Consider the following 23,396-nt stretch of genomic DNA (forward strand, 5'->3'; position numbering starts at 1 on the left):
CTCTTTAGAAACTTTTTACACGACAAATTTGAGCGAGCAAAAATGTGCAACATGCCGGCAAACATGTTGCACATTTTTCCGATTGGCTGAAACGCCGAGTTTGACATTTGTTCCATTTTTTTACGTTTCTGCCATTTTTCCGTTCCCGTACATTTTGGAAAAATTTTTGACGGTTGTCTCTTTTGCACATTTTACCATTAAAAAAGTACTGGAACGGAGCTATAATGTGCTAACATTTTCAGTCATGGTTCAATTATTATAAGGTTGGACAGGTTGACGAAATTTCTAAAAAACAACTCTGAAGCTAGTTTGCTTATAACTTCAAATTACTAATGACAAATGCAACAGGTGTTGTTTATTTGAAACATTGTCAAAGCTTGTATTGTTTTTATTTAAATTGAAAGAAAATTTGTTTTTTTTTTTTTCTTTTATTAAAATGCTTACATAAAATAATCATTTAAGATTTGTACATATGCATATATAGCCATGTCCATCCGTGCATTGGTCGAAGTCGAATGTATTTATTATATGGTGAGGGTTGCGTAGGGGATGAAAGATAGCAAGCAACGGCCCTGACCGGCTTTATCATGGCAAAGCCCAGGAGTTGTCCTGGCCCATCTTTCATAACAAATGGACAGTGAGCTCACCGTGGTGTCACCTGGGGAGCTGCCTTTAACACCCGTTAATGGTAGTGAGCTAAAATGTTTACCAATAAGAAAGTTTAAAACTTGCGTTGCGCATCCTTCCGAAACATCCAACTATGAAGGAGCAGAAAACAGCACCCTCAATAGTTGAAGACCCACGCAAACGTTTTATGTATCATAAGCTGCGAATCTGCACCTGACATGTTCCGACTATTTATAGAAGTGCAGTTTACGCACTGGCAGAGTAGTTGAAAATACATGTCCGATACAGGAAATAAAATGGATTTGGAAAGGCGTCACAACAACACCTAAAGGTGACACACCGTATTACAGCTACCGTTAAAATATAGCCTGAGATTGGTTGCGGATTTGTAGTTGGTCTGGTATCCGGCTTCATCCCAGTGATTGAAAGACTTGCTACAATTCGTACAGAAGCTAAATTTTTTAGCATCAGTTTTATTTGTGTTCATGCACCCACTAACAAACCAAATACATATATTATGAGCGCTTAGAAGAAAGGAATGAGATTGACTTCGCAGCGGCAAAATCATGGTAGTTAGCAGTACCAGATTTTAGCACCTCGACATTCATCGTTATTGGGAGAAAATATGGACTCGGATCACCATCTTGTTGCAGCAAAGGTACGAAATACGTATCCACATAAAGTACGAACATGCACAAAACGGAAGTTGGACATCGGCAAGCTGCAATCACAATACATAGCCACAGCATTTCCACTCATCTCGCCAAATTGCTAGCCGAAGTATCCCTCGACAATGTTTAAGACATTTCCTTTTTCAAATATGTATGTACATATGTATTATATTTTTATTTTATTTACATATGTATGTATATGTGTATATCCAATTTGATTGTAAATAAATTTATTTTGTCGTTTGTCAATCCTGTCAAAGCTGTTTTGACACAATAGGAGGACCTCAGGAAAAAATTGTAATCAGATGTTTGCTCTGTCCTACCTTGTAATGATTGTACCATGATTTTCAGTATGAAACAATAAATTGGTAATTTGACGTATCTTTTTTGAGACGAATTCAATTTACAAAAAATTCTTTTGGCGTTTATTAAATCTAGTCGAGGATTTATGGCTAGTCTAAATGAGCTATTACCCAGGTATGAAAAGTCAAATCCTTTATAAAAAAAATTGTATTTGTTGAAATTTCCCCAACAACATAAAGAAAGTTTTGACATAACACATTGAAAATTTTACGATGCCACTACCTGGGTAATTGTGCCATGCTAACCCTGCGGTTACACATGACAGGACAGTTGAGTTCGTGTATTGATTGTCAAAAACCCAAAACTTGCCTGCGTGACGTAGGCGTCCAGACAACTCCAAAAGCAGTTGCAAAATTATGTATGAAAATCATCGATTTCTTTTCTTTTTCCGTTCACTTATTTTGTTTTTGTACATATTCTTTTGTTTTCAGCACATTTGAATTATTAGCTCTCTTATTTTTACAACAAATGTCAAAAATTTGTTACCCGACTGTCTTTGAAAAAATGATGGACAGCTGGGAGACAAGCGACAAATATATGTATGTGTTAGTGAATCAGAGTTGTATTTGAAGACAAACTGTCTGGTGTAAACGCCTGGTAATATCCGAAATATTAAAGCCGAAAATGATTTCTAAACACACCCCGGTTTGGGTTTATCATCTTTTTTGTGCTTAAAAGTTGTGTTGTTCCCATGGCAGAACTACCAGGTAGTGGCTTCACACCAAATCCCTTTATAAAAAAATTATTTTTGTTGTAATTTCCCCAACAACATAAAGAAAGTTCTGACATAACATATTCAAAATTTTACGATGCCACTACCTGGGTAATTGTGCCATGGTTGTTCCCTTAAGTGGGGTACACACGGTCAGTTTTGCCCCAATAATCGGCTGCTTGCCGGTGTGGCCGCTAATTTTTGTCAGTCATTAGGCAACCACAAAATATTTTGTGGTTGCTGGACTGTTGGACAGTTATGGGTAGTTTACACGATATGTTTTTTACATATGAGTTGTCACTTTGCATATACATTTTGTATGGCAGAAGTGACAACTCATATGTAAAAAACATACCGTGTAAAGTACCCGTTATCGATAATTGCGAGAAATCGGCAGTCAAAACTGATCGTGTGTACTAGAGCTGGCAAACCATCGATATTCCCAACATTAGATATTTTCGATATAATGTTTTAAAATATCGATCGCTATCGATATTATCGTTAAGTTGTCATCACCATTAATTTGGAAATGAAAATGGCGGAAATGTCAATGAGTTTCTTGAAATTTTTCGCAAGTAGTTCACAGAAATGTGAGGCAGAATAAACAATTGCTTTTATTTTATAAAAAATATAAAAAAAAATCATTTTACTTTACCGAAAAATGTGTACGTGTGACTACGGGTTTACTTTCTCACACACACATAACCGAAAAGTAGCGAAATTTCTATTTATTTCAATGAATTTCAGGTTAGGGTTTGTTATTCCGATAATATCGATAGGTAAAACTATCTATCGATATTGAATTTTTAAATAACAATCGATATTATCGATAGTGCCATCGATTTTTTGCCAGCTCTAGTGTGTACCCCGCTTTAAGGCCTCGCAACATATGGCCCCGGCACATACGGTACGTTGTGCGTTGCGTCACGCGTTAAAAACAACAACCACATGAAAAAAATGTAAGTGATGCAAAGTTTGTTCTTGAAGTTTTCATGTGGTTGTTGTAACGCGACGCACAACGTACCGTATGTGCCGGGGCCAATACGGTCCGTTTAGTGACACGTTGGGACACACGTTGTCCCAAAACAGTTACATTATGGGAGTAACTTTAATGCGTCAGCCATATTGTTGTTTTTCAGAAAAACTTGGCTTCACTTACTTACACTTTTTTCATGTGGTTGTTGTAGCGCAACGCTCAACGCACCGTATGTGCCGAGCGCTTTATGGCCGCGGCACATACGGCGCGTGGAGCGTCGCGTTAACAACCACATGAAAAATGCATAACCAAACTTGGCATCACTAACACATTTTTCATGTGGTTGTTGTTTTCAAAGTGCAACGCGTCGCACAACGGTTCGTATGCGCCGATGGCTTTAGGGCTTCATGGTCACGGGTTTAGCATCTTCAAAAAATACTTCATAATATAGGCACTTTCCACTTAAAATCTACAGTTTGGGGTTGAACCTGGCATTTTGTATCCTGAGGATCGCCATTGCATTCTCTCTTCGATGTGAAGAGGTCGCTTCATAACTCAAAAAAAAAAAAAATAGGCACTTCCAAGCGAAATTTATACAAGGTAAATGCATGAATTACAAGAACTAACAAATTTTCAAAAACAACATTGTTCTTATTGAAAATTAAATATCAAAGAAAAAAATTAATAATAGGGTCGTTCTAAAAATTTTCTCAGGAAAAACATAAATACATTTTGAAAATCCTGTGAAATAGAACAAATTTAAACCAAAATGTAAATATAAAGCATTCAGAACTGTCGTAAGTCATTTTTATTACACGTTTAAGCGGGGTACACACGATCAGTTTTGACTGTCAATTTTTCGGAAATATCGATAAACGTCGTGTGTACCCCACTTTAGGATGAAAAGAAGTATTTTATAGTAGCAAATTTTCAAATTTCATGAGTAGACCCTATTACATTTTAATAAACCAAATTTACAGAAAAATAAAAATACAGCTGTTTGTCACTTCTACCTTATATAAATGTTCCTTGAGTAGATCCTATTAGAGCCAAACCTATAGCTCTGCGTGTTGCGTGTGCGTTCAAAAATACAAAAACAAAATACATGTATTTCAATTTGAATTCCATGTATTTTGTTTTTGTATTTTTGAACGCACACGCAACACGCATAGCTATAGGTTTGGCCCTTACATTTCGAAAACCAAATTTACATGACACAATTACCCAGGTAGTGGCATCGTAAAATTTTGAATATGTTATGTTAAAATTTTTTTATACCCTCCACCATAGGATGGGGGTATATTAAGTTTGTCACTACGTTTGTAACTACTCGAAATAATCATTGTAGACCCCACAAAGTATATATATTCTTGATCAGCGTGCAATTCTACATCGATATAGCCATGTCCGTCTGTCCGTCTGTGGAAATCACTCTAGCGTCCGAACGGATTGACATAGGTTGATGAAGTTTTGGGAAAATATGTTATATTTACGTAGGACTTTTGGTATTGGAAGCGGGCTATGTAGGTCCACGCTTTCGTATAGCCCCCATACAAAATGACGCGTGACGCGTCGTCGTTTTAAGGAATTTTTAAGATATTTGGCCCATTTTACCACCGAATTGGTTGTAATTTGGTATTTTGTGTCTCCTGAGGCCAAAAAATATTCCTACCAAAGTTGGGTTATATAGGTCCACGTTTTGGTATAGCCCCCATATAAGGCCCCATATAAAGTACGCGTCATTTTAATATATTTTGAATGTATTAGACCCATTTGACCAAAGAATCGGTTGTAATTTGGTATTTTGTGTCTTCAGAGGCCAGAAAACATTCCTACCAAAGTTGGGTTATATAGGTCCACGTTTTGGTATAGCCCCCATATAAGGCCCCATATAAAGTACGCGTCATTTTAATATATTTTGAATGTATTAGACCCATTTGACCAAAGAATCGGTTGTAACTTTGTATTTTGTGTTTCCAGAGGCTAAGAAACATTTCTACCATAAAATGTATATATAGGTCCACGTGTTGATATAGCCCCCATAATACAATATCTCCCGATTTTCGATATTTTGAACGTTTTAGCCTCATTATCACACCGATATGGCTGAAATTTGGTATTTAGTCTTCCTTAGGCGTATAAAACTTTCCCCCTGAAATTTGTAGGTATAGGTCCACGCCATCATATAGCCCCCATAGAACGGTACCTTCCGAATTTCGGTATTTTGAAGGTAGTGGCCACATTAATCCACCGAAATGGCTGAAATTTGTGGTGGAGGGTATAAAAAGTTCGGCCCGACCGAACTTAACGCTTTTCTTACTTGTTTTCTTTATGCTGTTGGGGAAATTACAACAAAAATAATTTTTTTTATAAAGCTGGTGTGATCCCACTACCTTGGTAATTGCGCCATGCAAATTTACAAAAAATTAAAAATACAGCTGATTGTCACTTCTTCTTATATAAATGTGCCTTGATCCTAATAAAGGCTAGCCTATATCTCGGTTTTTTAACCGACCATCGGGAATTTTTAAAAACGTTCTATCAACTGTAAAATTTTCAGATCTTTCCAAAGTTTAGGATTTAGACACTGCCAAATATAAGCCATTTTTATGAAATAAGTTATAGAGGCTGGTAATGAAATTGTTCCAAAAAGCGCTATATCGAACCATTAAAATATACACAGATATACTTTTTTAATACATATACAGTGAATCACAGTCAAAAGTATCCACTTCAGTTTCTTTCATTAAAACTGCGATTGCTAAGAATTGGTTAATAATAGCGATTTCATTCCTTTTTACATTAGTGTCTTAACTTAAATATAATAAAATAAAATTAACGAAATTCAGGTAAATTTAGATAAAAAATAAAAATGGTTAAACAACATCGATTTCTACCTCACTGTGAAAAGTATGAACTCTAAAAGTTTCATGAAACAAAAAGGATTTTTTGGGGTTTCAGCCCTTGGTATGACATCCTTTGTTATCCTTTACAGCTTTTAGCCTTTTTGCAAGAATTTAAATAAATTTTAGGTGCACGAAATCTGAATTTTTCCCCATCCTTCCTGCAAGGCATTTTTCAGGGTTCCTATACTTTAGAAGTTAAGATTTTTTTATATTTGTCTCCAAAATACTCCATAAATTATCTATAGGCTTCAAATCCGGGGATCGGGGAGGTGTTTGAATCACTTTTGGACAGTTACATAGCATCAATTTTGGAAAAATATGTGATTTGTGCTAGGGCTCATATATTGATAAAATTGGAATGTTGTCCTAAATCCCATTTTTTCAGCGCCTAAATTTCAAATTATCCTTTCAGAATGTTTAAATGATACATCTTATCCTTAATTCCTTCTATATCGTTTAACCATAGTTCTTCTAATTGCTGCAAACATTATATGTTGTCAATTGTCTTCAAACGATTCTTAGCCAAATCCAACGTATCCAACTGTTTATTAGCATCCAAATTTTCGATTTTCTCTATACCATTCTCGGAGAGATACAATTCAGATAAGTTGTGGTCAGATATGTTGTTATATATAAATTTTAAAAAATATCAAAGTAGCTTTGATTTTTTTCATATTTGACATATAGAAGAAAATCGGTGAAAGTAAAAAGTGTTTTTTTTTTGTTCGGTGAAAACAAGAAGTGTTTTGTTTTGTTTTTTATAATAAATATATGTATATAAAGAGAATGAACCACCGATGTGGATGTAGTTGTCACGGATGCCACGGCAGCTGGAACGGAGGAAATGGATGGAATGAATGTGAAGGGAATGGATGTGGATGGAATCGAGCGATGGGATGTATGCAAAGGAACGAATGGAATAGAGGGAACGAATGGAGTCAAAGGAACGAATGGAATCGAAGGAACGAATGGGGATGGAGCGGAAACGAATGGAATGAATGGGGATGGAGCGGAAACGAATGGAATGAAGGGAATGACTGGGGCTGGAGCGGAAACGAATATTCAGCATTAATACCTATAATAACGACAACAACCCCCGATAACCTGACCTCTGATGAACCCCCTCTAGAAAGAACAACCTCCAAAAGAACAACCCACCAAAGAACAACCTCCCAAACAACAACCCCCAAAGAACAACCTCCCAAAGCACAAACACCCCAAACAACAACCACAACAAATAATACAGGTAAGTCACTAAATTTAGTACAAATTGTACTTTTTAAAGGAATATAGCTAGAGTCTTGGAATTTGGTACGGGAATTGATATAAGGAAATGATTTTGAAAATTCGTACTTTTGCGTACGAAAAGTACTAAATGGTACTAAATTTGGCAAAAGTTGGATTTAGTGAACGGGTAGAGGTGGAAACCTGAAATTTGGAATCAAGATTACTGTTGAAGTGTAGGATTGAAATATGAGGGTGGTTTTGGAAATTCATACTTATGTGTACGAAACGTACTAAATGGTACTAAATTTGGTACAATTTGGATTCGGCTGAACGGATATCGCTGTAATCCTGAAATTAGATACTATGATTACTGTTATAAATGTTATATAAGGACCATGTCAAAACGTGGGCATTATTAGTACATCAAATTTCTCAGTTCCCACCATTATCATAATAAATTTTGTTTATTTCTAAATAATTCCTTTTCCGCATACGAAGTAGCGGATATTTTGCTAGTTATAAATGTAAACATTGCTAAAATGTGAATTTATGAAATGGATTCAAATCGGATAGGAATGCGGACTGATCTAAAAAGGCAATTCAATCACTACTACACATACAATATCTCCAAATAAATTTTGCTGGGAATTTATTTAAAAAATACACTTTTTTATTCCGACAACTATTTTTCCTTTTTACGAACTTTCCCACGCCTCTCTTTCCAAAAAATATCAAAGTAGCTTTGATTTTTTTTTCATATTTGACATATAGAAGAAAATCGGTGAAAATAAGAGGTGTTTTGTTTTTTGTTCGGTGAAAATAAAAATTGTTTTGTTTTTTATAATAAATATATATAAAGAAAATGAACCACCTATGTGGATGTAGTTGTCACGGATGCCACAGATGCCACGGCAGCTGGAACAGAGGAAATGGATGGAATGAATGTGAAGGGAATGGATGTGGATGGAATCGAGCGATGGGATGTATGCAAAGGAACGAATGGAATCGATGGAATGAATGGAGTCAAAGGAACGAATGGAATCGAAGGAACGAATGGGGATGGAGCGGAAACGAATGGAATGAATGGGGATGGAGCGGAAACGAATGGAATGAATGGGGATGGACCGGAAACGAATATTCAGCATTAATACCTATAATAACGACAACAACCCCCGATAACCTGACCTCTGATGAACCCCCTCTAGAAAGAACAACCTCCCAAAGAACAACCCCCCAAAGAACAACCTCCCAAACAACCCCCCCCCCCAAAGAACAACCTCCCAAAGCACAAACACCCCAAACAACAACCACAACAAATAATACAGGTAAGTTACTAAATTTAGTACAAATTGTACTTTTTAAAGGAATATAGCTAGAGTCTTGGAATTTGGTACGGGAATTGATATAAGGAAATGATTTTGGAAATTCGTACTTTTGCGTACGAAAAGTACTAAATGGTACTAAATTTGGCAAAAGTTGGATTTAGTGAACGGGTAGAGGTGGAAACCTGAGATTTGGAATCAAGATTACTGTTGAAGTGTAGGATTGAAATATGAGGGTGGTTTTGGAAATTCATACTTATGTGTACGAAACGTACTAAATGGTACTAAATTTGGTACAATTTCGATTCGGCTGAACGGATATCGCTGGAATCCTGAAATTAGATACTATGATTACTGTTATAACTGTTATATAAGGACCATCAAAAAAATTCTCAGTTCCCACCATTATCATATTAAATTTTGTTTATTTCTAAATAATTCCTTTTCCGCATACGAAGTAGCGGGTATTTTGCTAGTTATAAATGTAAACATAGCTAAAATGTGAATTTATGAAATGGATTCAAATCGGATCGGAATGCGGACTGATCTAAAAAGGCAATTCAATCACTACTACACATACAATATCTCCAAATAAATTTTGCTGGGAATTTATTTCAAAAATGCACTTTTTTATTCCGATAACTATTTTTCATTTTTTTCGAACGTTCCCACGCCTCTCTTTCCTACCCCTGCCGACCGAGGGGGCGACCTCCCCTTACGAAGGGATCGCGTACACACCATGATCCGCATCATGATGGGGTTATATAACTATTAAATTATGTAGTTATTTAAAAAAAATTAGATTTTATAACTTCCAAAGTCATGCAAAAGTCCACATTACAGTACATAGAATTAACCCTCCGTTGGACACCAGAGTCTGGCCAGGTCTTTTTATTTTGTATTTTAAATTGGGTTACGATAAAGCTATGAACCTGAGATTCCAGCTAGCTTCATGAAATTTTCTTACCTTTCAAATGAAGGAAACATGAAGTCAAAAGGATCACCAGAAAAGGAGCGGCATACATATCACATTCGTAAGACATCAGTCTGGTCAGACCCCACCCATTTTTTATTGAAAAATTTCCGAAATTTTTCTTAAAATTTGATTTTTCCTACATTATTTGACAAAATTAGTACCCTTTTATGAAACGTACGACGTATAATTGATCGAAAGTTTCAAACATGTTAGGAGGGTTTTCTGCTCGACATTTCAAAGGCTTTTAATAGAACAATGACGTCTTGTTCTGGTTGAGTAATGTACATAGACTTTTGTTCGTAGATAGATAAAAAAACATCAAATACAAAATAAAAGTTATAAAAGGTTAAATATAACATATAAAACATAAATACAAAATAAAATTGTACAATATATAAATATACAATACTAGCAAAGTGCCCGCTACTTCGTATGCGTTAAATATAATAAACAATATATAATATAGAATGGTGGAAACATTTTGTGTACTAATACGTACCACTTTAATTCCACATTTTAGGATTCGAGCGCTATAATTTCACCCAAAACCTAATTGTACAAAATGTAGTACTTTTTTTAAGCATAAGTACGCATTTCCAAAACTAAGTACGCATTTCCAAAACTAAGTACGCATTTCCAAAACTAACCCCAACAGTAATATTAACTCCATAATTCAAGATTCCACCTCTAACCGTTCGCTCAAATCCAAGTTGTACCAAATATAGTACCGTTTAGTACTTTTCGTACATATAAGTACGAATTTCCAAAACTTCCTCAATCCTACACCCCAACAGTAATCTTAATTCCAAACTTCAAGATTCCAGCTCTAGCCGTTCGCTCAAATCCAAATTGAACCAAATTTAGTACTTTTCGTGCTCATAAGTACGAATTTCCAAAACTACTTCCATATTTCAATCCTACACTCCAAAAGTAATATTAATTCCAAATTTCTTTATTCCAGCTCTACCCGTGTGCTCAAATCCACGTTGTACCAAATTTAGTACCGTTTAGTAGTTTTCGTACATATAAGTACGAATTTCCAAAACTTCCTCAATCCTACACCCCAACAGTAATCTTAATTCCAAACTTCAAGATTGCAGCTCTAGCCGTTCGCTCAAATCGAAATTGTACCAAATTTAGTACTTTTCGTACTCATAAGTACGAATTTCAAAAACTACTTCCATATCTTAATCCTACACTCCAACAGTAATCTTAATTCCAAATTTCTTGATTCCAACTCTATCCGTTCGCTCAAATCCAAATTGTACCAAATTTAGTACTATTTAGCACTTTTCCTACCCATAACGAAAAATTTCCAAAATTTTATCAATCCTACAATTCAACAGGTATTTTAATTCCAAACTTGAGGATGGCAGCTACATCAGATCACCGTAATCCAAATTGTACCAAATTTAGTACCATTTAGTACTTTTCGTATTCATAAGTACAAATTTTCAAAACTACCTGAGTGCGTTCAAACAATAAGTTTAATTTCGAATTTCAGGATTCCAGATATGTATATCCGATAACTCAAATCCAAATTTGGTACCATTTAGTACTATTCGTATCCATAGTACGAATTTCTAAACCTACCTCTATCAACACTCCACCATCAATTTTAATTCCGAATTTCACGATTCCAAATGTATCCTATCACTGAAATACAAATTGTACCAAATTTATGCCCGTAATTTCAACGCCTAGGTAACAGGGTAGGTAGCTACCTATTAGTTATATTTACCTACGCGTTTGGTAATTTCTACATGCCATTTACCGAGGGGTATAATTTTTGAAGTCATGTGGCAACATTGGTGTTTTTCATTCATTATTTCACAAAATCATTGCCATATAAAATTGTTTTACAACTTTTAACACATTGGCAACGATCAACCAGGTAAAATCCTTGGTGTAAGTAACACGGACGTTTTTGGACCGGTAACGTTACCTATGAGTTGAAATTATAAAATGTTGCTTACACGGAAGATATCTATGAACTCATAGATAACTACGCGTAGAAATTTCGGGCATTAGTATTTGGTCTGTTCCAGAACTGCAAGAATCTACTAATTTTTACTATTTTTTTCGATAACATAATGGAAAAATTTTATCGTAGTAAAAAATAGTAGCTTCTTGCAGGTTCTGGAACAGAGCAACTATTTATTACTTTTCCTACCCATAACTACAAATTTCCAAAACTTTATCAATTCTACACTCCAACAGTACTCCTTATTCCAAATCTAGGGTTTCCAGCTATATCCGTTCACCCAAATGCAAACTGTACCAAATTTGGTACCATTTAGTACTTTCGTACCCATGAGTACGAATTTCTACAACTACCTCAATCCTACACGCCAACAGTAATCTTAATTCCAAATTTCAGGATTACATCTGCATCCGATCACCGTAATCCAAATTGTACCAAATTTGATACCATTTAATACTTTTCGTATCCAAAGTACGAATTTGCAAACCTCCCAGCAATTTTAATTCCGAATTTCACGATTCCAAATGTATCCCATCATTGAAATCTAAATTGTACCAAATTTAGTACTTTTCCTACCCATAATTAAAAATTTCCAAAACTTTATCAATTCTACACTCCAACAGTACTCCTTATTCCAAATCTCGGAATTTCAGCTATATCCGTTCACCCAAATCCAAATTGTACCAAATTTGGTACCATTTAGTACTTTCGTACCCATTACAGTTGCATCCGATCACCGTAATCCAAATTGTACCAAATTCGATACCATTTAGTACTTTTCGTATCCAAAGTACGAATTTCCAAACCTTCCTCTTTCAACACTCCAACAGTAATCGTAATTCCGAATTTCAGGATTCCAAATGTATCCGATCACATAAATTAAAATTTGGTACCATTTAGTACTTATCGTACCCATAACTAAAAATTTCAAAAACTTCATCAGTCCTACTTACCAACAGTAATCCTTATTCCGAATCTCGGGATTCCAGCTATATCCGTTCACCCAAATCCAAATTGTACCAGATTTGGTACCATTTATACCATTTATTTATATCCGTTCACCCAGATCCAAATTGTACCAGACTTGGTACCATTTAGAACTTTTCGTACACATAAGTACAAATTTTCAAAACTACCTCAGTGCTATGTTCAAACAATAAGCTTAATTCCGAATTTCAGAATTCCAGATACATACGATAACTCAAATCCAAATTTGGTACCATTTAGTACTATTCGTATCCAAAGTACGAATTTCCAAACCTACCTCTATCAACACTCCAACAGCAATTTTAATTCCGAATTTCACGATTCCAAATGTATCCCATCATTGAAATCTAAATTGTACCAAATTTAGTACTATTTAGTACTTTTCCTACCCATAACTAAAAATTTCCAAAACTTTATCAATAATACACTCCAATAGTACTCCTTATTCCAAATCTCGGAATTTCAGCTATATCCGTTCACCCAAATTTGGTACTATTTAGTACTATTCGTACCCAAGAGTACGAATATCCACAACTACCTCAATCCTACACGCCAACAGTAATCTTAATTCCAAATTTCAGAATTACAGCTGCATCAGATTACCGTAATCCAAATTGTACCAAATTTAGTACTTTTTGTTCCCATAGGTCCGAATTTCCAAACCTACCTCTATCCAGCGCTCCAAAAGTAATCTTAATTTCGAATTTGAGGATTCCAAATGTATCTGATCACCCAAATCCAAATTGTACCAAATTTGGTACCATTTAGTACTTTTCGTTGCCATAAGTACGAATTTCCAAAAGTATCCCAATCCCACACTCCAATAGTAATCTCAATTCCAAATTTCACTACTCCAGCTCTATCCGATCACTTAAATTCATATTGTACCAAATTTGGTACCATTTAGTACTTTTCGTACCCAAAAGTACGAATTTCCAAAATACCTCTATCCTACACCCCGACTGTAATGCTAATTCTAAATTTCAGGATTCCAGCTCCATCCGTTCCCCTAAATCCAAATTGTACCTTATTTGGTACTATTTAGTACCTTTCGTACCCATATGTACGAATTTTGAAAACTACCTCCATATCTCAAACCTACGCTCCAACAGTAATAGTAATTCCAACTTTATCGGTTCGCCCAAATTCAAATTGTACCAAATTTAGTGCCATTTAGTACTATTCGTACACATGAGTACACATTTTCAAAACCACCTCCTTATATCAACTCACCTTCTAAACCTTGATTTTCATTCCAAATTTCAAGATTTTAGCTCTATCCGTTCACGTAATACCAAATAGTACTAAATTTAGTAACTTTTAGCACTTTTCGTACACTTATAGTTCGAATTTCCAAAAACCATTTGGTACACCTTTCTAACTCTCCATCAGTGAACCCCATTCCAAATTTCAGAATTCTAGCTATTCGCGTTTGCCTAATACAAAGGGTATCATATTTAGTACCTTTTAGTACTTTTAGTACAGTTCTAGTTCGAATTTCCAAAAATCCAGCCTTATCTGACACCTGCGGACCAAGAGTGACCCTCACCCAAAATTTCAAGATTCTAGCTTCAGCCGTTTAGTCAGGGCGTTGATTATCAGTCAGTCAGTCAGTGAGTCATCATTACTGAACTCTTTTATAAGTATAGATAACCATGAAGATGGATTTGTCGTAGCTGTTGTGATTATGACGATGTTGAGATTTCGCATAATGAATTCGTGTTGCAGCGGTTGTTGGTGATGTTTGACGAGCAAGGCTAAAATATGCTGTCCTTTTGAAAGCAAAACAAAGTAAATAATTTGAAACGAAAAACGGAAATGTAAAACCATGGCACAATCACCAGGTAGATGCATCAGCCGACAACTACAACAAAAACCAGTTCAGTACTGCGAAATGTCAAAAATGTTTTCCAAAAATAAAGCGATTCACACAATTTTTTCAACAAAATTTTGTTAGGCTGGTATTAATAATCGCATTATTACAAAATTCCACCAAAAATTCACAATTTTTCTTTTAAATTTTTGTTTTTTTATTTTTGTGTTTTCAATTACAACAACGTTTTTGACAGCTCGCAGTACATCAGCTGGGCTGATGCGGGTACCTGTATGATTGTGCCATGTGTAAAACCAAACAATGATAAAAATATGATTATGTAAGCACATTATCCGAATGACAATTTATTGAAAAACAATGTTTTCAAACGCAATAATGATTTCGCAAAGAGGTATTAGTTCAAGAAAACTTTACTTACATTACATAGCCGTGTGACTTTTTATGATTGTGGGAAAATCAAACATTATCTTCATTGGGTTATTCTTATTAACCTTAACCAGCGGTCAGTCGATGATTTAGTCATCGCCAGTTATAAAGAAATCAGGAAAATACAAAAAATTAAATCTAATGGAAAGTACATAAAATCCAATCAATTGTATTCAAATTTAAATCCATACAGTTAATTTTGCACCACTGAAAAAAAATTATTTAAATCATTTTGAAGTAAATCAGCTTGCTTCACAGAATTATGAGTAATGAATAACTTAAGTGCATTATTGAAAATAGCAAATCGTTTATGAATAAAAGAAAGAGAACCGGTCCAAGGTGACTTCCCTGTGGAACAATAACTGAAACTCCCTCAAATTTGTTATGTTATCGAACAAATAATAAAAATGTGTAGGTTCTTGCAGGTTCCCGAACGGAACCATTCATTAATCGATGAATATGATTTAACGACATGAAGGACAATGGCTTCCTTTCCTTGATCCTTCATTTGTTCATCCTTTTTCCAACATACCGCCATGCTTTAAGTAACATCTGGAATACATAACATTACTCACATTTACGCATTCCATTGTACAAATTTAACTATACAGAGGCACCTATATTTCCTATATTTGGATTTAAATTAAGAAAATTATAATACTTATATGTTCCATTATAACGATTTATTATATATTCAATTTAATTTCTTATGCTCGATTATATATATTCCATTATAAAGATTTAATATATATTCCATTATAAAGATTCAATATATATTCCATTTAATTTCCTATGGAAGGTTAGAAAAGGTCCATAAAAACGGTAGGGAATTGTATATCATTCCAGAATAATTTTACGGCCTCTCCCAATTGATTAGTGCATTCGAGGCACGCATCGGACCGCGCCTTCTCGTAAGACATGGTAAACATCGTTGGCTTAGCGCCTACCATTTTTGTTATCTAGGCGAAAAATTTTTTAATGGTATGATGAGTTGATAAAAACTTCAAATTCAAGTCACCCTCCTCTTCAAGCAATTGTTCATACACAGTAAGCGTGCTATATAGAAATTTCTTATTTACATATCTCAGAGTTGCTATTAGTTCCTTATAGTTTCTTATAACATCTATTTTATTCTGCAAACTTCCTATTTTCCACGTCGGTGTCAGCTCTGTTCGCGTCCAATATTCTTCGAAGATATCCGACAACTGTAGGGTTAAAGATGTCTTTGTATCGCTCAATTTCAAAACTTCCATAGAAGTAATCATGTGGAAAATAGCTGGCGTCACGGCTAAAGTTCAAAACACGTTCATGTTGAAGCACCGCATCCGAATTGGTGTAACCTATTCCTCCAGCGAGAAATTGCTGCACAACATGCAAAAATAGATGGAAGACGTCGAATGGAAAAAGTTTTTGACGATAACGTAAATGTTGATCACTATATCTGGGGACCAGTGATTGATGCGCAGGGGTCGCATCGCATACGCCGGCAACAACATTGACGCCAATATCTTGTGCTGCAAGATACACAGTCTTACATAAGTATACGTACGCCCCATAAATCTCGGGTTTTAGAAAAAGTAATGATATTTATGAAATTCCAAGTACACAGGTTTATTTCGTCTCACTAATAAACAATATTTAATACAACAAAAGTATATTCCATAATATAAATAACGGTAAATTTTACAAAAAACCAAAAAATGATACTTACAAAAGTATACATACGCCCCAAGAAAATATGAGTATTATCGTACAATTTATGGAATTAACAGCAAAATTTATACATTTCATTGTTTTGGCGAATGTGTCTGGGTGTCCGAGATATATTTTAGAGAAAAAAAAAATTATTTTTGGGTGTTAAGTGCCGTTATTTAATGCCAAACTTCTTGTATAGCTCGTTAAAGCGGACCCTTACCGATTTCTTTCCGTTTTAGGTATTTGAGTACACAAAATCCATAATATTAGTGTCAGATTATAGATTTTGATATCCGAGAAAGCTTTTTAGTTGACCTTGTGCATAACACACCTTCCTGGGTGTCGATAAATTCACATTTTTCCTGGGATATCTCAGGAAGTTAATAGATTCCTCGGAATTCTTGGCTCAAATTACATACAGAAGACCTTGAATTGTGTTTTAATATGGTGTTATATAATCCTTGGACACCAATTGTATTAGAAATGTACAATTATCCGATACTTTCCGACCCTATATTGACGGTAATGGTTATAATACGAAAACTACGTTGTTCACAGTGTAAATTTCATGCTTTTTGGTAGTGATTATATTTTGATGCTTTGGGAGCAGGTTTTTAACAGAATATTTAACATTTCTGATTCAATTGGTGTCCAAGGATTATATAACACCATATTAAAACACAATTCAAGGTCTTCTGTATGTAATTTGAGCCAAGAATTCCGAGGAAACTATTAACTTCCTGAGATATCCTAGGAAAAATGTGAATTTATCGACACCCAGGAAGGTGTGTTATGCACAAGGTCAACTAAAAAGCTTTCTAGGATCTCAAAATCTATAATCTGATACTTATATTGTGGCTTTTGTATACTCAAATACCTAAAACGGAAAGAAATCAGCAAGGGTCCGCTTTAACGAGCTATACAAGAAGTTTGGCATTAAATAACGGCACTTAACACCCAAAAATTATTTTTTTTTCTCTCTAAAATATATCTCGGACACCCAGACACATTCGCCAAAACAATAAAATGTATAAATTTTGCTGCTAATTCCATAAATTGCACGATAATACTCATATTTCCTTGGGGCGTATGTATACTTTTGTAAGTATCATTTTTTGGTTTTTGTAAAATTTACCGTTATTTATATTATGGAATATACTTTTGTTGTATTAAATATTGTTTATTAGTGAGACGAAATAAACCTGTGTACTTGGAATTTCATAAATATCATTACTTTTTCTAAAACCCGAGGTTTATGGGGCGTACGTATACTTATGTAAGACTGTGTATATACGTCTCATCATATCATCAACATCTGAATGTTGGTCATGGTATAACAAGAAAGGTAATTTCATGCTAACAGCTGATTTAAATTTTTTTCATGTTTTGAATTTGAAGTACATTCATTGTCAAACTGATGTTGTTTGACATGGTAAACATTGTACACAAACACATACAAAACGACATTTGTTATTATAAAATACATATATACATCAAATTGAAATCGAATAGTTAAATAATTGAAAAATAGCTTATATTCATATAACAAATAGAATTGTGACGGAATTGTTTAATTTATAAATGTTCCAAGGAGCGAAAAATTTATTAGCGACGAGCGGAAGTGCTTATTGTCGGCTTTGCTCAGTCTGTGACACAAATAAAAGAAGTAAACCTAGTTCTGATGTGGCTAAAATCTTCAAAATACCTAAAATCCGGAGTGAGCGTTTATGGGGAGCTAAACCAAAACATGGACTTATTTGGACCATCTTCGAATAAAAACCAAGTTTGGAAGAAATATCGGTTATTCCGATCGATAGTTATTAGCGTTCCAGCCAAGGTTATTCCAATGGATAAAGAGAGATAATTCTGGTTTATATGTGTAGTTTTTTGCAACTATCATCTCGAGGAGAATGTACTTCCCAAACAGAATGTAATACTATTGTAGTAAGAACTTCAAAAACTATGATAAATAAACTTTATTTTATCCGAGAACAGGAAAAAAGTTTGTACTTTTGTGAATAGGTACCTCCATATATGATATCCACTTTCAAATTTGAAGTAAGTATGAAAGCCGTATTACGATGTGTAAACTTTGGACCAAATGGATCAATCTACTCATTGTACACCGTAATATAAGCCACGAGGACTACCTGCTGTAAAGATTTCAAAACAATCCGACGCATGTCCTTCACCGGCACATTTGAGAATAATTTTGAAATATTGTGTGGGAGGTACCCCTAGGAATGGACCGATATAGGCCATATTGGATCCTTATCTACGTCTGGAATAAGTATTACGATGTGCAAAGCATAGACCAAATCGGCTGCTCTCATCGAGATTAATTGTGCAAACCATTTTAGCGAAAATGTTTAAACTTTTCGGGGAAGGTACCGGAAGGAGTGGACCGATCTACGAATTTAAACTAAGCTTGGTGAAAACATTATGTTCCCGCGCGTTACAGAAAGACAGGCGGAAGGACATACACGTCTAAACCGTTTCCAAATTTTCGTTTCCAAAATTTCGTCCAAACATAGGTACATATGTATGTATGTGTTTATAGTACCTTCGTTTGCTTAAAGTTCAAAAGGAGGACCAATATGCATAATAAACGTATATTCCCGGAGGTTGAAAGGGACCAAAAATAGATTTTCTTTAAAGATTTTTAGGATATAAAAATTATGACAATAATTATCGTACTTACACGTCCCAAAAAGGATATAAAAACTATGGTGTTTTGGTGTTCAATATAATTAACGTTAATATTTACAGTAGGTACGAAAAAAAACAAAGATGTACTTGACTAAAACTAACAAATTGACGAGCCATAAAGGATAACGAACGTAATTTGCTAAAGATTTCTTGAGGAAAGCCAAACAGGATTTCTTCAAGAGATTTTGATGGGGACTATTTGCAGTATTTTAAGGAAAGCGAAGTATTCGGCTCTTGTCTTCATATAATTCCCGTTCTATGTTCCACATGCCAAACAAATAGCATGCCAACATAGAACATATTTTGCACCAGGAAATCAGTTTGTGTCTTTCATTCTAAGTGTTCATAGCCCATCTTTCAGCACTTGGTCTCCATATCCGATGACGCGCCAGCTTCAAAAATACAAAACAATTGGTCTGTTCCAGAACTGCAAGAATCTACTAATTTTTACTATTTTTTTCCGATAACGTAAAGGGAAAAGTGCTTTCGTAGTAAAAAATAGTAGCTTCTTGCAGGTTCTGGAACAAAGCAAATGATTTGCTTTGGTTTTTTCTTTTTTATTTTCACAAAAAGTACGTATAAAGGTTTTTTTCAAAATACGTATAAAGGTTTCAAAATATAAACAAACTATATTTTGTTTTTGTTGTGAAATGTCATGCCGTATTGTTGTTGTTCTGTATGTGACACGCTCCCGTACAGCCATACAGGGTTGTATTTATATAAATTTGACAGATGCGACTACCTTTTATCATTCTACCATGAATGTTGGTATTGTTCCCGCATCTCCGTACCAATCCATATTTCCCATCTTGCTTTTAAGCCAGTTAAGAGAAATGCGTATTGACTTTTCGATTCTCCTTCATCGTTATTTACATGTAACGCATCAAACGACAAAACGCATTTTTCATATCTTTCGTTTGACCGGCAAAGAAATTAGACAACTTCGTTCTTGTGGATGGGGAAAACCCCATTTCTTGCCTGGGATACCACTGCTCAACAAATTGAATTGTTGGTGTTCTTGTCCCTAACAGCTCTCTGTCCAATATATAACCCTTTCTCGATAAAAGGGCATTCGTCATAATAATTTTTTTTCCGGCTCACTGTTGCAACGTCGCAATATAAATTTTGGTTTTCTAGCCAATTTATATTCATGCTAAATACTGAAAAGTAAAAATCAATTTGTAAAAAATTTGTATAGTATTTCCCGTACATAAGCACAACCGCATATATAAAAATGGTCCGGTTATAACCACAACCGCATATATAACAAGTAAGAAAGTTTCAGAACAACGGCTTAAGCAAATCTCGCAAATCAATATGTCACTAAAGCAATTCTATTACATTTTAAAATATTCTTTGATTTTAGACCCTCCACCATAGTATGAAGAGTATTTTGTTTTTTTATAAAGTATATTTATTCTTGATCAGGGTAAAATTCTGAGTCGATCTATGAATGTCCGTCCGTCCGTCTGTGGTAATCACTCTAGCATCCACAAAAATGTAGATAGGTCGCTGAAATTTTGGAAAGATGCGTCTTTTGTTTGCAGGCAGGTCAAGTTCGATGACCACGCCTTCATATAGCCCCCATATAACGGTACCTCCCGATTTTCGGTATTTTGAAGATTTTAGCTACGATTTGGTCTGTGGTCACGCAACTTTTCCACCAAAAATCGCTCAACGGATTTCTATTTGTTTTCTTTTTAAGGGGCAAAAATATCTTTCGAACAATATATTAAGTTTTGAAATCGGTTAACAAATGGAAGTTGCCAACTGCACTCCTCTCCATTTAAAAGTTCCGTCTCGTGAATTACCGCAAAAATGTTGGCAACTTAAGTTTTATTTCTTTATTTTATAACAAGTTCTTAGAAATGTACGCACTCTCTCTTATTTTTAGAATAAATGATTTCGCCAGCGGTGTGTAGGGATCAATCAACTGTTTTTGTTTTGTAGGGACCTCTAAAGCTACTTCTTATAAATTGTATCCAACGGTGTGCATTTTTCATAACTCCGTGTGGACTGCATCGAAGGATGTTGTGACATCATAACTCCACAAGCACAACTTCCAAAAATTTTTGCTGGGTTGTTAAATGATGATGTACACAGTTGGAAAAAGTTAAGTCAAAACATATGTATGTAAACAAAGCTGTATGGTTTCATAGTACAAGAAATTAAATTCGCCTTGGAAGACACAATGACTTTTGTTGCTTGATTCACGCTCAATTTCTTGTAAGCGAAATGCGATCCAGGATTCCTTTGTTCTTCTACCAGAAATGAAGCCACGCAAGCAAGAAATGTTCATTGTATTTCTACCTTCAAGGTGAGAACACACTCAGAAATGCATGCTTATCTAATAGTACGTTTATATATAAGAGGATTTAACAAACCCACTGGGTTTCAAATGTCAATTCCATTGCTTATGTTTCAAATAAATCCTCATAAAGAAGGTTAACCCTGCTAAAGGCTATAGTATAAACATGGCCTAAGCCTCAATTTGTTTGAAAAAATAAAGAAATGCACGGTCGCATTTGAATAATGCTTGGTTTACATTTACGAAATCCACTCGATTTGAACTGTCAATTCCTCTGCGGATACGTCAAATGAAAACTCATTTGAAATCCATTGGATTTCATTTGACGTTTAATCGATGGAATTGACAGTTGAAATCGAGTGGATTTCGTAAATGTAAACGAAGCATAAGGTAGTACTTGTCCTTTATACATTTATGTGTCGTTTCCACGGTACGCCGTTCTCTATTCGTTGTTCGACCCATAACTAGGAATAAATTACTTATTTCTCCACACAAAATTCTATGAACGAAAGACGATTTTTTTACGTTGTTCGAGTAGAAATGCTCTCTGAACGACGAATAAAAAAGTCCCATCCTTAACAAATGAGCGAATTTATCGAAAAAAATAATTATGACATGTCTAAATTCAAAATTGAAAAATTTGTTGAAAACACAAAAATTTTTAGAAAAAAGATGAATGAAAATAATTTAACTAAACATTTTATATAGATGCAGAAGGGTTCCTTCTTAATTCCACACACATTTCTTGTCCATTAGTTAAAAATCGCGTAAAAAATCTGAAACAAATAACTGAAAGTCTGTATACACAATGTTTTGACATGTCTCTCTCTCTCTCTCTTTAATTTTGAAAATAGAAACATATCAAAATAAATTGAAAATACAAAATTATTCAGAATTTATGAAAAAAATGAATGAAAAGTGTGTAGTTAAATATAGAATATACATTTGAAGGAAAGTCTATTGCTTTTCCTGTTCATTTAATGTATATTTTATGTGTGTTTCGGTTCAAATCTACGTGAAAACAAGGAAACAAAAATGAAAGAAATTTTGTTTATGTTTCTGTTAATTACGAATGGTGTCGTAATTGTGTTTCTACTATTACTTCAAACAGGAACGGGTTAATAGTTGATGTAAATGTGTTATAAAATACAAAATGATTTTATCGTTGGACATAATAATAATAATAAATTTTGATAGATAAAATTTGTGTTCAGAACTTGCAAAATATTAATATTTGCAGCAGTTTTCCCGTTTAGTGGTAAAAATGCGTTCCCGTACTCCGAAGTTTAGCAAGACTTGCACTTCTCTTTAAACAAAAACAGCGCCGAATAACACCCTATTCTCCTGTTTTTTGCCATACAATTTTGGCATAGTAGAAACTAGCAACATGTTCATTATCATCTGAATACGATAGCTGATACGTTTATTTGCTGCAGTTTTTGCAATTTCCGTAATTTTTTCGTTCCATTATTTTTTAAGAAATTTGTATGGGGAATCAATTTTTGACAATTCGCTCTTTTTTCTAACATTACCATTAAAAAAGTACAATAACACACTGAAAAATAGCCTTGTGACAAAGAAATTTAATATTTTTTTCACATTGTTTACAAATTTTGATACTAAAATTTTTTGTTGCATCAATTGACCATCTACCTTGTTTATTGTGATACGTG

The sequence above is a fragment of the Musca autumnalis genome, unplaced genomic scaffold (genome assembly GCF_047663935.1).
Source record: "Musca autumnalis isolate F117 unplaced genomic scaffold, ASM4766393v1 scaffold_4, whole genome shotgun sequence".
In the NCBI taxonomy this organism is placed as follows: domain Eukaryota; kingdom Metazoa; phylum Arthropoda; class Insecta; order Diptera; family Muscidae; genus Musca; species Musca autumnalis.